This window comes from Heloderma suspectum, chromosome 3 (genome assembly GCF_057233095.1).
Source record: "Heloderma suspectum isolate Gila_16-S chromosome 3, 16-S_ref, whole genome shotgun sequence".
NCBI classification, from domain to species: domain Eukaryota; kingdom Metazoa; phylum Chordata; class Lepidosauria; order Squamata; family Helodermatidae; genus Heloderma; species Heloderma suspectum.
The window spans coordinates 240,984,967-241,002,679 of NC_139460.1; the positions used below are offsets into that span (position 1 = coordinate 240,984,967).

A 17,713-nucleotide genomic window follows, 5' to 3' on the forward strand; every position below is an offset into this window, starting at 1 on the left:
TGAGGTCGGTTCCCTGAGAACTGACCTCCCCCCCCCCCCGCCCCCCGCCTTGTAGGCAGCACAGAATGGCCCCGCACTCAGAAGAGGAGTGTGGAGCAGCAAAAATGGGGCATTCCGGGGCAGAGAAGGTAGAAATGCTGGTACGACACATCCAACATGTCATCGAGCAGCGGCTTCCCCCACTCTGCCTTCCCGCAGCTAAACAGACAAAATCGGCTGTCTAGCCAAAAACCAGGGCAGCTGAAGCACAGAGGCAATGATCCCCTCCACGCTTCTCCTGCCCTGCACTGGATAGGCGCTTGCCTCTGAGTTCAGAGGCAGCCGCTGATTCTGGTAGGATTGCTCCCTAATTCACTTTAGTAGCTGTCTCAACATCAGCTTAAAATTTGATTAAATATCTGAGTAATTTTGCCATGTTATTGTACTTCGCACAGTACGTACATAAAGCTGATCTATATTTAATAGTTGATATAGTACATGAGTATGGGTGTATAAAATACTACTGCTTATTGCACAAATATTGTATTATACATGTTCCTGATTAGGTAATTATTACAATGCCAGATGAGGCATTAATTAGCACTTTTTCATTACAAAAATGCTTATGGATTCCAGAAGCCATATAAAACAGTACTTGTAACTTAAAAGAGAATTATCATGATCATTTAAACTCTCAAACTGTGTTATTTCAGAACATGCTATAAACTTCAATTCCGAAGCACTAAAACAGAAATGCTTTTGCAAATCAGGCTACAATAGGGCAAGAGTGGGATTGGCCACTGACATAATCCTAAACTGCAAGATGTGTGTAAGCATTAATCAGGGTGCTCTGAATTTCCCAGAATATCAAGGAGTGACTGGGACTATATCAATCTTTTTTCTCAAATCAAAAATCTCAGTGATTACATCAGTGCTGTCTTTCAACAAGAGACTTCAGAGGAGTGTCAGTATGTGTGAGCATTCTCTTATAATATACCAATATTGTAAATTTTAACCATTCAGAGAGAAAAAATCTATATAATCCCTCATTTCTAGTTTGTTTTATTTATATCTGAATGCAACAAAATGAGAGAAACTATTAGTATCTTGTGAGGATAAAATCAAAATAAAGTTTAGCAATTAAAACATAATATAGATAATGTGGTTCTGGGCCTTTTACAGACATTAATGAAAAAACCCAGTATCAGTAGACTTTTGAAGTCAGCATAAAGGAAACATCACACTCGAATCCAATTTTAATTAGAATATCTCTTTTCATTCTCCTTTAGCTACTGCTTCAAGATCTCCATTTGTGTTAACACATGCACAAATGCACAACTTGTGAAAGCCCACCAAAAAGTTTTGCCACCAGTCATGCCCCCACCCATCCTCTCCACAAACACAGCATGCAACCACAATCCAAATCACTCTATGATTCAAGGCAGATAAGATCTGAGTCTCCACAGCATCCCAGAACACTGAAGTAACAAAAATTACTCGGTAAAAAGATCAGCCCCTGACTGCTAGGGAAGTTGCACACTCTTAACCACTTACCAAGTTAATTATACCATGCACTACAAAATTTCCCCCAAGGTAAAAAGTCACTTTGAGAGTCACAATCAAAAAGTAGGTGTGCATTTAAGAGAAAATGCTGCATGCTGCAGGGCTAAGCAAAAGCAGAGGAAAGCCTTTCCTGAAAATGCTTATTAAACAGGTAATCCCCAACACCCTTATTGCACCTCCGCCTCTCCCAGATTACCTTCCTCAACCCCAGCACCAGCACATCAAATGCCACATACACCATCCCGCACCCGAATTCTCATCCCGCACCCACTCCTGGGGTATCTTGACGAACCCAACCACTTTCCCTCTTCCAAAAACTTAAGAGGAGTACTGCTGGATTAGGGGCCCACCTGGCCCTGCGTCCTGTTCCCCAAAGCAGCTAACCAAACACTTTGAGGGATGAAAGCAGTAACCTTCCCGCGCTGATGCTCGGCGGCAATTTGCCCTCAGTTGCACACTGCCTCTGAACACGGAGGTTCCATCACAGCTAACAGGCATTGGTAGACCTATCCTCCATGAATTCCCCCCTCCACAGCCATGTAAGCTGGAGGCCATCGCCACCACCAATGACGTCTCTGATCAGGCCAGAGGTCCAGCTAGCCAAGCAGATACCTATAGGAAGCGTACAAGCAGAGCATGAAGATGGCAATGAACAGCAGCCCTGCCCGGTCGCTTGCCCCCCAGCACTTGACAGAGGCATCCAAAGGTTATACTGCGTCCCACCGACCAACCCTCCCATCCGTTATCACACTTCCAAGAGTTCCCTTGTCGTCGTCGCCCTCCTCCTCCTCCTCCTCCTCCTCCCTCCGCCATCCTTCCTCTACTTTCTCAGCCCCGCCTCCCGCGCCTTTCCTCCCCTCAGCCGCCCGCTCAACCCCCCCACGCCCCCTGCTCGCCCTCCTCCTTGCACCCCTCCACCTTTCAGCCCTCTCACCTTTCCACCACACCGGCCGCTTCTGCCCCCGCTGGGTCCTCGTCTGCCTGCTCAAGCCTGCCGCGTTCACGCCGCCCTCCCACGCCCACTCCCCGCCTCGGCTCTCCCGCGACCTGCTCAGAAGACACCTCGGACCCGACGGCCGCATACCTTCCCCCGCTATTCACAGAGCCCTCGCGCGTCCCTCCCCAGGCGGCGCAACTCTCTTGCCGGCGAGGTGAGGTGGGCGGGAAGGTCTTCTTCGGCCCTGCTCTCCCTCAGGCGGGCGGTACTCGCTCAAGCCCGAGGAAATTCCTGCGGAGCCCCCTGAGAGAGCAGAGCGCGCAGCGAAGCCGGACCAGCCGCCGCTCCCAGCGCAGTCCCGCCCTCTTTTCCTCTCTCGCTCGCGCTGGAACAGCCGCCGCCGCCGCTCCCCCCCCCCCTTCCTTTCCCTCCTCAAAGGAGAAACTTTATTACGTCAGCAAGCTAGAGAACTGCCTCCTTGCGAGCCAGCCGCATGCGCTAAGCACCCCCACCCCCGGCCGCCGCGAACAAAGCTAGGAGTTAGGGCGAAAGGACTACAGGTCCCATTGAGGAGGTGAGGAAGAAGCGGGCCCGGATGACTAGTTTTGCCTTCCGATAAGCATCTTGGGAGATGTAGTCTCCTAGCGCCTGTTCTTCGTCGCGCGATGACTTTGATGGCGTTGCATGCTGGGATTTGTATTCCCATCCCTCACCCCTTCGCAGCGAAAACGACACGCTTGGACCTGTCATGCATCCGCAGGGACTGTTCTCTAAAAATGCCTTTTATGTTAGGAAGGACGCAGAGTTAAGTGCGTACGTAACCTTTTTGTGTGTGGGAAGCTAAAAATAGCGTTGCATACTGGGGATCAAAAGGGGGAAAATGTATTTTATGTATGAATTTTTAAACCTATACGACTACTTGCAGTAAATATTATTGGGATTTTTTATCTTTTTTTTTAATCAGGAGAGTTTAAGAGAGGAGAAAATACAAAAAACATGCATCCCTCTCTCACGCAATTAGTGGTAACGATAATGGCGCTAAAGACATTCTACATAATCGAGGCTAGCAATACAGTAGATGGGAAGTGGGCAGATTGCTTGCAAAGGTGATACCATGGTGTGGGAGGAAAAGAATAATCTAGTTGCTTTTACAAAGAAAAAAGCTCTGTAATACAGGAGAAGAACTGCCCAAATCTTTTATGTAATGTTTCAGTAACCAGGAAAAGAAACATAATATTGGGGGCTAATATGAAGGTGTGCTGGTGTTCACCATTTGTTTAATATATATATATATATATATATACACACACACACACACACACACACACCCCATGTAAAAAGCAGGATTCTGTTGGAGTGGTACTGTAGGAAATGCTCAGTTTCTAACAAGCAGAGGATGAAATAACATGGGAACAAAATGCATGTGTTAGGGAGGAATGTGCCACTGGGCACCATTGATCTAATGTGTGCTAGACAACAGGTGTCCCTATGGTCATGATATTCACAGAACCACAGCCCATACAACTCTGGTTATAATAATTTATATGATTATATGATAAAACAATTCAAATCCCACTTTTGTATACACTTTTCTCATATAAAATACATTCAAGATGGAGTATGAGAGATAAAATAAGATAATACATAATAAAACCAAGAAATAACGCATATTTTTTTTTAAAAAAAAACTTCATACAGGCAATTTTAAGGAAGACAAAACATTTGCTGGAATAACACCATCTTTACCACCTTTTGGAAAGTGGGTAGTGATGGGAACGTCTATGGGATTATTCCAGAAACCACAACCAAAAAGGCCCAATCTGGGGGATTTCCTCACCCTACTTCTGCCACGGCCTATGGTGAAACTGCTCCTTAACTGGACAATTCCCACCTAAAGGGTTTCTTCATTTTAACAAATGGTTATATTTCTGGGCCTAAGGAACTCTCTGCCACTATAACTCAAGTTCTACACGCTGACCCTTTCCTGCTGCAACCAATTATCAGAATACTTTAAAATCTCCTAGTAACTTGTATAAGAGACTTAGGGTGCAATCCTATGGCCGCTAGTCAGCAGCTAGATGGCCGTAGGATAAGTGGGTTTCCAGGAACCGACCTCAGAGCCCACGCTCCAAGGTCGGTTCCCGGAGAATCAACCTTCCCCCCCATTCCTGCACTGCCTCGCAGGCAGTTCGGAACAGGAGCGTGGAGCTGCAAAAACGGGGCATTCTGGAAGGTGTTCCAAGGCAGGGAAGGCGTAAATGCCAGTACAACACACCCTATTCCGGCAGCCTCCTCCCCCACTCCCCCTTCCTGCGGCTAGACAACCAAAATTGGCTGTCTAGCCACAAATGCAGGTCGGCTCAAGCGCGGAGGGGACAATCCCCTCCATGCTTCTCCTGCCCTGCATTGGATAGGCGGTCGCCTCCAATCCCGGTAGGATTGTGCTCTTAGGTATGAAATGGGCACCAACACTACAGACAAGATGAACTATTAAACAAGTAATTTATTAAAGGGATATTTTGTACATAAGGGATTACTAATATTTACTCTGGGGTTTTTAAAAGGCTGCTTAGGGACAATTCTTTAGGACTCAAGAGACACTGTTGCTGTTACAAGTCTCCAAGGGCTTCTTTTACCTCAGGCCAAATTTCCTAAACCTCCACCCAGCCAAATACCCTTACAACCAGGTCCAGCTTCTAGGTACAATCTTCCTGACACCCAAGCCACTCCCATTGTATTACTGGCTGCTTGGACGGTTTATCTGGGTTTTTACTGCCTGATTATATAACCTTCTTCTGGCAAAACCTTAAAGCAGCTTCCTGGCATAACACAGCCACCTGCTCCCTACTCCTGATCTTCACCAGCCACATAAGGTTATCCCCCAGAGAAAGAATAGTTTAATATTCAGGCCTTTACTTTTTCCTCAGCTTTCTCCTAGTCCTTAAAAACAACAACAACAACAATACACCAACCAGCAGACCTTCTCCCTCCCTGACTACCACAGACTCCCTCCTGTCAACTGTCAGACCTTAACTGTCATTTCCCAACCACTATTTTCCACCATGGAACAACTGATTAGTTCAAAATTGGGAAAGGAGTACAACAAGACTGTATATTGTCGCCCTGCTTATTTAACTTATATGCAGAGTACATCATGAGAAACGCCAGGTTGGATGAATCACAGGTCGGAATTAAGATTGCCAGGAGACTTCTCAACAACCTCAGATATGCAGATGATACCACCCTAATGGCAGAAAGCGAAGAGGATCTAAAGAGCCTCTTGTTGAGGGTGAAAGAGGAGAGTGCAAAAGCTGGCTTGAAACTCAACATTAAAAAAACTAAAATTATGGCCTCTGGCCCCATCACTTCCTGGCATATAGAAGGGGAAGAAATGGAAGCAGTGACAGATTTTATTTTCTTGGGCTCCAAGATCACCGCAGACGGTGACTGTAGCCATGAAATTAAAAGACGCTTGTTCCTTGGGAGGAAAGCTATGGCAAACCTAGACAGCATAGTAAGAAGCAGAGACATTACCTTGCCAACAAAAGTTCATATAATCAGAGCTATGGTTTTTCCAGTAGCAACGTATGGCTGTGAGAGCTGGACTATAAGGAAGGCTGAGCGCTGAAGAATCGATGCTTTCAAACTGTGGTGCTGGAGAAGACTCTTACGAGTCCCCTGGACTGCAAGAAGGTCAAATCAGTCCATCCTAAAGGAAATCAACCCTGACTGCTCATTGGAAGGACAGATACTGAAGCTGAAGCTCAAATATTTTGGCCACCTAATGCGAAGAGAAAACTCCCTGGAAAAGACCCTGATGCTGGGAAAGATTGAAGGCAAAAGGAGAAGGGGATGGCAGAGGATGAGATGGCTAGATAGCATCACTGATGCAATGAATATGGACTTGAGCACACTCCGGGAGAGAGCGCAGGACAAGAAGGCCTGGTGTGCTATGGTCCATGGGGTCACGAAGAGTCGGACACGACTCAACAACAACAACAACAACAAGAATCCTCAGCCAATCAGAATTTGCCTGATCCAGGCCCCGCCTAACAATATTTAAAGTCTCTCTCTCTCTCTCCCTTCAGAATTTCAGCAACTATTACACAGGCCTTTGACAAAAAATAAAACAAGTCTCAGGCCTACTCAGATACATTATAACTTCACAGAGGCCACACAAAGTACACATTATAGAACCACAATAGTTATATACAGGCATTTCTTCACCCCCTATCTGTTGTGAACAGCCACATCTCTGACAGAAGGGGAATATGAAGAAGTGCCTTAGAAGAGGATCGAAGCTAATGGGCAGGTATGTATGGTAGGAGGCAGTTATTAATAAACCCTGGTTCCAGGCCATATTCACAAGTGCAACAGAAGTGCAGTTTGAGCAGGAAGAAGTTGAGACTTTTTGCCAGCAAAAACAAAAAATAGAAAGTACTTTGGCATAAATTCAACACATATTTAGATGGTGTCAGGTTGCTCATGTCCTGGCCCATCAGCTATGAAACTAATGGTGAACGATGGTATCATTGTCTTTAATCATAATAAATGCGCCTTCCTATGTGAAGTTATCATTATATGATTGTGGACATTTTAAATGCTCCCAAATCTGTGATCCTGGATCAGAGCTGAAGTACACTAGGCATAGCTACATTCTAGAAGTAATATATTGTTGTTGTTGTTGTTGTTTGTAAGACTCACGATGTTGAGAAGCACATCCTGGCACCCTGATCCTAAAGATAATGTGCTTCTGTGAAAACTCACAAAGTGATGTCCACCAGTGTTACCGCAGTAGGTTCCTGGGCAAGGCAAGTTGGACAAGTCTGTCTTGCCATGCTGCATGTCAGTTGCAATAACACCTTAACAGGTTACCTTCACATTTAAGTTGCACAAGTTTATGTTAAAGTAAGAGGCACTATGATGACTGAAATTCTATTTCATGGTATACAGATGAGTTGTCTTTCCGTCACCATATTCCCTTTCTATCAAATGCTGTCCCATATAACTGCTTTACCTGGCACTGTGTTAATGCTGTGTATCCAGAAATGGTGATAGTCCCAAGTGCAGGGTCATTATGGTAATACACATTGATTTGCTAGTGTTATGGATCATACAGTCAGGCCTTAAAACTAAAATTGATCACTTCCTCAAAGATAGAGCATTGTTAAAGATAATTATTCTGCCCCTGTCAGTGATGCATCGAGAAGCTCTGTGCGCAAGCATACCAGTCACCAAGTAGGCACAACAGCTAGCAGCCTATGAGCACATTGATCCTTAACAGCACTGCACACACAGAGCCCTACTGCCATGTAAGGCACATGCCTGTATGGGCAGCTACAGTATGTCAACGCAAAGCCATGCCTCCTTATGGCTTGGGCCCCTGCCTCCCCTTGCATCCATACTACTCACTCATAGAGTGTGAGCATGGCCAACACATACACAGCCCAACTGCCCCAGTAGGTAGGCTGTGGCTTTTCAGGGGCAGGCTACCATCACTGTGCAGCAAGTAATACGAACAGGAAGAAACCAATGGTATCCCAAAGATCCAGAGGTTAGGGAGGGAGATTAGACAGGCCAGATTGCATAGTAGCCTCTAGCAACATTTGCAGTTATAAACCAGTAATAGAATCAGGGAGTGGTTCAAGGCATGAGATAACAGTATACCTGCACTGTCCACCCCTATGTATGAGGCCATGATCATCCTCTTCCAAATCTGTTTGTTAACTAAGATATTGAAGTCACAATATTGATTGGCATTATTACATCAGGTCAAAACCTTTGGGGCCAGCTATAGGAGGCTTTATGACCATGCTGGGATATAGCAAATCCTATGCATGTTTAGTCAGAAAAAAGTCTTACATTGGCTGGCTGGGGCATGCTAGGAGTCATAGGACTTATTTCTGTCTAAACACACATAGGATTGTGCCCTTAATTATACCAAAATTCTAAAGCACAACATAATACAAAGATTGTATAAGTATTTTAAACCTGTTCAATGCTGCTGTTTCCTAGCATAAAAATTAATAGGCATTCCACTTTTAGTGATCAAGGAAATTCAATGGACAGAGGTTCCCAATTTGGTCAGAAAGAATATACCAAGTAGAACTGCTTTCTTTAAAAACTGGACCAAATTAGTTTAGTGTAGGAATATGAAAGCACAGTTGATGCAATAACATGTATCAGTGATCAAACAAGTTCATAATGACATAATAGTTTGGGTAAATGCATAAAAGAACAACTTCTGCTTTGCTCTGTGTTTTAATGCAGAAGGCTAGCAAATTCAGATATTACCTCAAATATTTTTGAAAGCTTTGAGACGCCAAAAAGTGTTCTTTCCAGTAACAATTCCTGATGGTATCGTAAAACTGCTTTTACAACAATCAACTTTTATTTTGCTCCCTCTGAATTTTCAATATTGTCCACTGTGCAGTAGTTTAAAAAGAGCTTTTACCCTTTCAGGGCTTAAAATAGGCAAATCTCTAAAAGGACCTCCTCAATACTCAGCTCTTGCCTGTAAATACATCTTTGTTGCAGGCAGACATTCAGTAACTGTACTTCATAATGAAACAAAAGCTGTAATCAGAGTGCAACAATGAATGCTGAAGTCAGCTATGAACAATGGTGTGCAATCACCATGGAAACTTTTTCTACCAAACGCATGAAGGGTCACATAATGTACTTCTTTCTGTGTGGGCCAGCAGCTTTAAATGGCTTCACAATTATTCATATATTTTAAAAAGATCATTCAGTAACAGTCCTGTCGTCAATATATTATGTTATGTTTCATGAAGCAGGGACAAAAGCCTTTACCCACAGTGCTTGTAATTACTCCTGTGCAGACAAACCTTGCATTGATTGCTTATATAAGGGAGAAGGGAAAACTTTCTTGTAGAATGATTATACAGCACTCAGCTTTACAAGGCACCATCCTAGATCCTGAAGAGCACCTAATTACATGCTTATTAATGTGCAGACACCTGGCATTGCGGCTGTTATCTTTGATCCCTTCTGTGCTCAATTTTTGGCATACTACCGTTTGGTTTGATGTTCAATCCACTGTTCTGTTTTATGTGCCTATCTGTTGAGAATGACTGGTGTATGTTGGTGCCTCCCTCATTTCACATAATTCCAGTGCAAGCCTATGTGTCTGCCTACTCAAAAGTAAGTCCTATTATGGTCAGTGGGACTTATTCCTAAGTAAGTGTAGAATTCAGCCTAAGAGGACCTTTCAGACTCCCCTCTGAGCCCTATACTTTTGTGATTCTGTGAATAACAGACATAAGAAACCTGACCTGACTGACTCATGGCTGATTTTAACAAACCTTTACATGGGGATTTCTGAAATCATTTGAATTATTTGTAGCTATAGAGAGTTCTTCCATTCATACAGGTAACAACTGATACTTTGATTAATTGACAGGTAATATGACACCTTTTGTCAAACCAATGTCTGTTAGGGACAAACAAGATGAGATGATGGAGATCTGGGCCTTTCAAAATGTTTTTAAAATGTTGCAAAGAGCAACCGTGCTGGAGGGATAGGAGCGATATGGATTAAACCTTTTCCCCTCCACCATTGTCCAAATGAAAATTGTTCCCCTCACCTTTAAAACAAAATAACACCATTTGCCCCATTTGAGAAAATGTATGTGTATGGTTTTTAGTGGAAGACTGTGCAAGTAACAGCAGGACAAGTGGAGAGCTGTTGTGTGAATGGCTGCTCCGGTCCTAGAGCGTCAACATGAACTGCGTATCTGTTTGGTGCTGAACTGAGACCCATAAATATACTCAAGCTTGTGGCAAGAAATAATTGCTTCCAGAGCTCCAAGTGAGCTTTCCGGGATTACAAGTGTTTATCTTTTTGACTTTTTTTTTAGGTCACAAATGACTAACTAAATATGCTGTGAGCTGGCTAGTTCTTGGAGACTTGCTGCTTTTAAAATGCACTAATTTTTATTGTATATTATGCTATATTTAAGTTTTAATGTCAGTCGTGTTCTTTCTTGCTGTAACCTACCACAGGAGATGGGGAATTTATAGCAGTATATTCACTGTTGCAGCAACATACATCTGTAGGAGCACATTAGTATGTGAGGTGAACATGGTAAATGCCTAAAATAACACCAGTGTGTTTCCTTCCCCCATTTCTGGGGGGGGGGGGGGTTCTTGTTACGTTTTTGTTCTTTTGAGTTTCTTATTCCCTTTTTTGCTTTCCTGTTGTTCAGAAATGATTATTATTCTGTACAATTCCGGTAGGAAGGGTATACATAGTAGCTTATTCACACACAAGCAACTGTGACCTTCAGCTTAGCAAAGTTGTTTGTTTTGGATAGGAGGAGGGTTGCCATGTCATTGCAGGTAAAGGGTTTCCCCAGCCTATTCTTTTCAAACAATGGCATTTCCTTGAGTCATTTGATCATCCTTATGTCAGATAATTTCTGCTTTTGGCCATCCTGTCTTTCAACTAGAAGAATCACTCAAAGGGCACAATCAGGCACAGAAAATGCGCATTTGTATCTCACTGCAGCCCACTATTTGCAAGCTGTCTTACAAGCTTCTTTTATAGGAATTTTACAATTCCCCAGCTGCAATATTTTGGAACTGGAGAAATGCAGTAATTCCCCGAGTGCCATTTCGGTGATATCAAGTGTTATGGCTCATATCAAGTGTTGTTTCTGATGTGCTTAATGACCAGCAACTCAGCTCTTCCACACACACATGCATGCTCCATTTTGTGAACTGCGGACGTGATGCAACCAAAGTTTAAGCATTTGCTTAACTACCATACCCGTTCTTTGCATTTTGTTTTTATCATAATCATCATCATTATCCCTAAAGCTTTCTGTAGTTTTTATGCTCTTTGAAGAGCACTCGTCAAGCCTTTTTTTAATTTTAAGTAGCAAAACCAGCAGAGCCATTCCCGCCCACATATAATGCAACAATGGCCTGCTTATTTCAAGACAGGGGCTAAACCTTGGTTTCATTATCAACTGAAGATAGGGGACTTTTGCAAATGCCATATAGAAGGAGATAGATTTCTGGGTTAATGATTCAGAAAAGAATGAGAAAGCAGTTGGCTTGTTTTCATATTACACACTGTCTTTCTTTCTTTCTTTCTTTCTTTCTTTCTTTCTTTCTTTCTTTCTATGAGGATCAGTACAGAAATGAGATTTATCAGATGAATATGTAGTTTGAATGAATCATTTACAAACTAAAACAGCATCCAGCAGCAGTAGCTCAAGAGTAACATTTCAACTATGTATTTTATTCACAAATAGGTCAGACGTTATTGTAAATTACATTTTTTATTTTAACGATTTCCTCAATAACTGGCTGGTTTTCAAGTGCCAATCATTTTGATTTCCTTTTTGGATGATAACACCATCTAGTCTTGCACCTTTGTAAATATACTTTTAAAGCTTCTTGGAATGGACACAAATGAAAGTCCTTGAGTGTTTGGGTTTGGCAAGCAGAGCTGGCAGCTTAGTACAAGACCTCGCTGTAAATATTTTTAAGACCCATCTGCACTAATAAATTAGAAACATTACTTCTGATAATATTGATACAATATGCTGAAGAGGGATATTTATATATTCATTCCAGGAGCCAATAACACATTTTCTGTGCTAGGCTGAAATTCTCAAAACTATTTTCCATGGATTTGTGTCATTCAGTTCAACTGGACTATTCCCAAGTACAGGATTTAATAAAAGAAGGCCTGTTTAGTGTGTTCTGATACCATCTGGAGAAATGTTTTGTGATCTCTTGTCTTGCTGATATCTCCTTCAATGCCTTTGTTTTAGCCTGCATTTACACTGATACAAAAGCATTAGTTGATTTAACATCATCCATACGCTAGGATGCACGAGGCAGCAACCAACCTTATCACTGATGTATCCTTCCATTGAGGTCTATGTAAGCTGTCCCCAACCTAGTACCCTCCAGATGTTTTAGACTTCAATTCCCATCAACCCCAGCCAGTATTGCCAATGGTCAGGAGTCCTGGGGGCTGTAGTCCAAAATATCTGGAAGCCACCAGATTGGGGAAGGCTGGAGATGTAAGAGTTCATATTGGCACCTGGTTATTCCACATGATACATCCTTGTTTTAAGTAGTACAATGTACCTTGTTATCCTTCCTTCTACTTCCTGTCACATCTGAGCTACAGGGGAAATTGAAGTGAAGACACAGCCTTAAAATGGTTCCAAGAACAAGTAAAATAGAAAATACCAAAGTTACAGGCAGCAGGAGACTGGCTGGGTCTCCCACTGAAATCAATAGGAAACCAGAAATGAAGGAAGAATTAAACAAATGCAATTTAAATGAATGATAAACCCAAACAAAATGAATGATAAACCCAAACAAAAGAAACTTTAAGAATAAAAACAACATGCTCAACCCTATGGCTTGTTCTTAAATTCCATATAAAAAAACAGTCTATAAGGAAATAATATGTGAGAGGTAGTACTTCAGACATTCATTTGAAAACTGGGGAAAAACACACTTAAATCAGTGGCAATGTTCTTATTTAGGGAAATAATTTTGAGGGTTGCAATAGTAATCTGAGCATACTTAACAGGTGTGCCAACACCCGCTTGCCTTCCACAATAAATATGACTCAACGAAGGTGATTCATTTGGATAATGAAGTAATGAGGGGTTCAGTTTACCAGTGTTATTTTGGTGACAGATGATGGAAATGGTTTACACCTTAACATTGCAATCCTATCTAAGTTTACTCAGAAGTAAATCCTGGAGCTTACTTCCCAATAAATATGCAAAGGATTGCACTGGGACTTCCCTCCAAGTAAACCTGCATAGGATGATGCAATATAGCTGCAATCCTACATATATCTATGTGGTCATACGCTCCATTAAATTCAAACGCCCTTGCTTCTGATTAAACATGGATAAGATTGTGCTGCACTTCATTTTTTAAGTCCATCCCTTTCCTTGTGAGCAAAGCCCAAATTCCTAGAAGCCACTATAGCAGAATATGAAAACTGTTTGAATGTTAAACCAGAGCTTTTTGCCTCTGTCTACTCACAACATGGCAAAAGGAGAAGGGGACGGCAGAGGATGAGATGGCTAGATAGCATCATGGATGCAATGAATATGAACTTGAGCACGCTCCGGGAGAGAGCGCAGGACAGGAAGGCCTGGCGTGCTATGGTCCATGGGGTCACGAAGAGTCGGACACGACTGAATGACTGAACAACAACAACACTCACAACATACTTCCAGACAGAGGACTCTTAGCATTACCAGTCAAGAAGGCATCGTGCAGCAATTCTGTCCTTCTTTCTTTAATTGATCTTCTGCAGTAAGGAAAAAGTCAGAAGAAGCACCAGTGGGAAAACACATGAAGGTTATGAGTAGAAGACACTGTCATCTGATAACGTTTGATAACGTCAATTTCAGCATAGTGAATAGTGTACATGTTATAATTTGTAACTGTGCTGTATTTTTCTGACGTGTAGATCAGCCACAGTCCACATAGCCTTGGCACACTCTATGCCCCATCCACATATGTGTCCTTCAGATGTGGTATTTCCTACATACAGATGAAGCTGTCTATATAAAAAAAAAAAAATGCAATGTATGAAGTATCAAAGTTGCTTTGCTATCATCAACAGAAGGAAGTCTAATGTGAAGTATAACCCCACAATTTGTGGGCCAATCTTCATAGTTTGGCCCAACTACATGAGACCTCATCCACCCCAAGATGCACACAGGATCACGTGAAAAAATATAATTTGTGAACCAGCAATTCTCTGTTGCAATTTCCATGAGTGTTCCATGCAGCAACAGTTCACCACAGATTCATATATTACATTTGTCCATGCAGTCCTATACTTGAAGATGGTCTGGAGGATCTTGTAGAGAAAGAACAGCAGGATTGCAAATGTGGATTGGCCTGACGATTCCAGCAAGCATCTGGCAAATATTCTGTTTGAAGTGATAGCAGCTAATTTAAATGCTCTGCCTGTCGCATTTGATCTGCAATCTATTGTGGATGTTGCAACTATCCACTACTCAACTCAGCCTTACTAAGACCAGGCTGGAGTCCAGAAAAAACATTTTGACTACAGCATTACACTTATTTCATGGGCAATAACAATTAGAAGACTGGCACTTCTGGTTATTTTTGTTGGAAGTTCTGGTAGGTAATCCAGCCTTTGTAATCCTTCCCCTGTAGTTTACCCTAGCTGCGAGTGCAGTGCCAGGACCAGCAGGAACAGGTTGGAGTCTAAGCATGAAAACTTCATAAATGTACAGCCGGTGAAGATATTTATCCATGCTCAGGGAACCTCTAGGTTAGAGTACAATGCTTTGTACTTAGGGCTGCCTCTGTCTGAAGACTGTTTGGGAACCATAATTAGAGCAAAGTACAGCTGCAAGATTGCTAAGCAGAGCCAGATGAAAAGAACATCTTATGCAAATGCTTAAAGAACTGCACTGGGTCCTGATCTGTTTCCAAGCACAATTCAAAGTGCTGGTGTTTATTTTTAAAGACCTACAAAGTCTGGGATTGGGATTCCTGTGGGAATAACTTTTCCCATACTAACTTGCATGTGTGCTGTGACCTCCTTCCAGGCCCTCCTCAGGATGCTCCCACCAAATGAGGTGAGATCGGTGGTAACAAGCAAGACAGCCTTCTTTGTGGTGACACCCTTTCTATGGAATTCTTTTCCCTGGAAGGCTTATCTGGCACCTACATTTTTACAAGCTTTTAAAAATCTAATGAGATTTTAATACTCAATTTGGTATGGTTTTTATGTTGCTTAAATGGATTGTTTAAATGAACTTAAAAAATATTTTTTAAATAGTATGATCTATTTTTATTGTAAACTTCCCTGGTGATCTTTGCAGTACATAAGGGTGCAATCCTATGCATGTTTAGACAGAAAAAAGCTGGCTGGGGAATGCTGGGAGTTGTAGGACTTTTTCTGTCTAAACAAGCAAACATGCGTAGGATTGCGCCCTTAGCTTCTTAAACATTTCTCCCATGAGTTCCCTGTGAAAGAGAACAGAAACAATAAAGCTGCCTTCCCCAACCTGGCGCCCTCCAGATGGGTGGAATACAACACCCATCATCCTCAGCCAGCATAGCACTTGGCTGGGTTGGCTGGGGATGATGGGAATTTTAGTTCAACACATGAAGGTTGCCAGGTTGGGGAAGGCTGCAAATAAAGAAAAAAACAGGTATTTTTTGTAGGGATACCTTGGCTTTATTTCACCTTCTGTATCACTGAATGTATGACATGAATATTTTTCCATCAGGGTGTGTGTGTGTTTAGTGAAGCTCTCATATTGCTACTGAACTCTTATGTTTACAAATACAGAAATATCTCTGACATCCCCCAGCAATCACATCATGTTTCCTATATTTAGCCACACTGACATGCTGACGTATGCTTCCTGTAACACCCACGTTTTGACTCCACAGGTATTTTTATTATTATTATTAGCAGATACACACTGTGATTCTGACCTTTGCTCTCCTTGATATGTATATGTGCATGTTTTTAATTTACAAGGCAAGGTTGAAATAGAGTGGGTAATGAAGGTGGTTTGTTTTTACAGGATTTGTGATTCTGCTCTGTTTTTCTTTTATTTATCTTCCCATTAGTTAGAATTTTTGAATTAGTGTTTGTATTTTTTGAACTTTTTTGTGTGCATTGCCTAAGACTAGGGCCATTGTTTTATCACCTCCACATACAGTCAGGACCAGAAATATCAGAACAAGGATAACTGTTTTGGCAGCTGACCTCTGTACACCACCACATTGAAGTCAAAAGGAAACACACCCAGATGGGAGCAAAGGCAGGACTTTCAGCTGTAATTCAAGAGGTTTGACAGAAGTGGGGCACTAACCATTCAGGAGGTACTGCCAGTGGAATACACACACACCCATCGTTGGTGGCTCATAAGTATTGGCACAACCCAACATCATTTCAAACTTAAGGATCGCCTTTAATACCTGGATGAAAATCCTTTGCAGTCAATGACTGCCTCAAGTCTGGAATCCATGGACATGACCAAATGCTGAATTCCCTCCCTTGAGATGGTTTGCCAGGCCTTTATTGCAGCTGCCTTCAGCTGCTATTTGTTTGTGGGTCTTTCTGCCTTCAGTCTTGTCTTCAGTAAGTGAAAAGTATGCTCTACTGGGTGACTGAGTTGGCCATTGAAGAACATCCCACATCTTTGCCTTCAGAAACTCTTGGGTAGCTTTTGCTGTATGTTTTGGGTCATTATCCATCTGCAATATGAAGTGGCGTCATAGTTTGGCAGTATTCAGCTGAATCTGAGCAGAAAGTATAGCCCTGTACACTTCAGAATTCATCCTGCTGCTTTGATCAGCAGTCAGGTCATCAATAAACACCAGTGACCCAGTTCCATTGGCGGCCATACATGCCCATGCCATAACACTGCCTCCACCATGTTTGACAGATGATGTGGTATGCTTTGGATCATGAGCTGTTCCATTCTTTCTCCATACTTTTCTCTTCCCATCATTCTGGTACAAGTTAATCTTGGTTTCATCAGTCCAAAGAATCTTATTCCAGAACTGGGCAGGCTTTTTTAGGTGTTTGCTGGCAAAGGCCAATCTGGCCTTTCGGTTCTTGAGCATTACCAGTGGCTTGCACCTTGTTGTGAAGCTTCTGTATTTACATTCATAAAGCCGTCTCTTGACTGTGGATGTTGACAATGACATGCCTACCTCCTCAAGAGCATTCTTGACCTGGCTAGATGTTGTGAAAGGGTTCCTCTTCACCAGGAGCAGAATTCTGCGGTCATCCACTTTAGTTGTCTTCCATGGTCTGCCAGGCCTTTTGCTGTTGCTGAGCTTGCCAGTTAATGCCTTCTTTTTCAGGATGTTCCAGACTGTTGTATTGGCCTCTCCCACTGTTGTTGCTGTCTCTCTGATGGGTTTATTTTGTTTCCTCAGCCTAAGGATGGCCTCCTTCACTCGCATGGACACCTCTTTGGACCTCATGTTGGGAGTTCCAGTGAACAGCTACCAAATGCAAATGTAACACTCAGAACCACCACCAGGCTTTTTCTGTGCTTGATTGGTCATGGGAAATGCAGGAAACAGGCCACACCTGGCCATGCAGCTGCTTGTCAGCCATTCCTTCCATTACTTTTGAGCAACCAATGATGTGTGTGTGTGTATGCCACTGGCTGTACTTCCTGAATGGGTAGTGCCCCACTTTTGTCAAACCCC

At 42.6% G+C, this 17,713-nt stretch overlaps 1 protein-coding gene across 19 annotated transcripts in view; it reads right to left on the bottom strand.

Annotated features, from left to right (window-relative positions):
• Window positions 1-2,871, bottom strand: part of PLEKHA1 (pleckstrin homology domain containing A1) — a 69,427-nt gene extending 66,556 nt beyond the window's left edge. For 14 of the 19 annotated variants that reach the window (XR_014789453.1, XR_014789455.1, XM_084846007.1 and 11 more), the window contains exon 1: window positions 2,627-2,871. The gene's annotated coding sequence lies outside the window, so the exon portion shown is untranslated. Of the gene's footprint in view, window positions 1-2,154; window positions 2,365-2,476 lie in introns of those variants that run through there. The other 5 variants (XR_014789456.1, XM_084846008.1, XM_084846015.1 and 2 more) reach the window with 2 other exon arrangements.
• Between the last annotated feature and the right edge of the window lie 14,842 nt (window positions 2,872-17,713).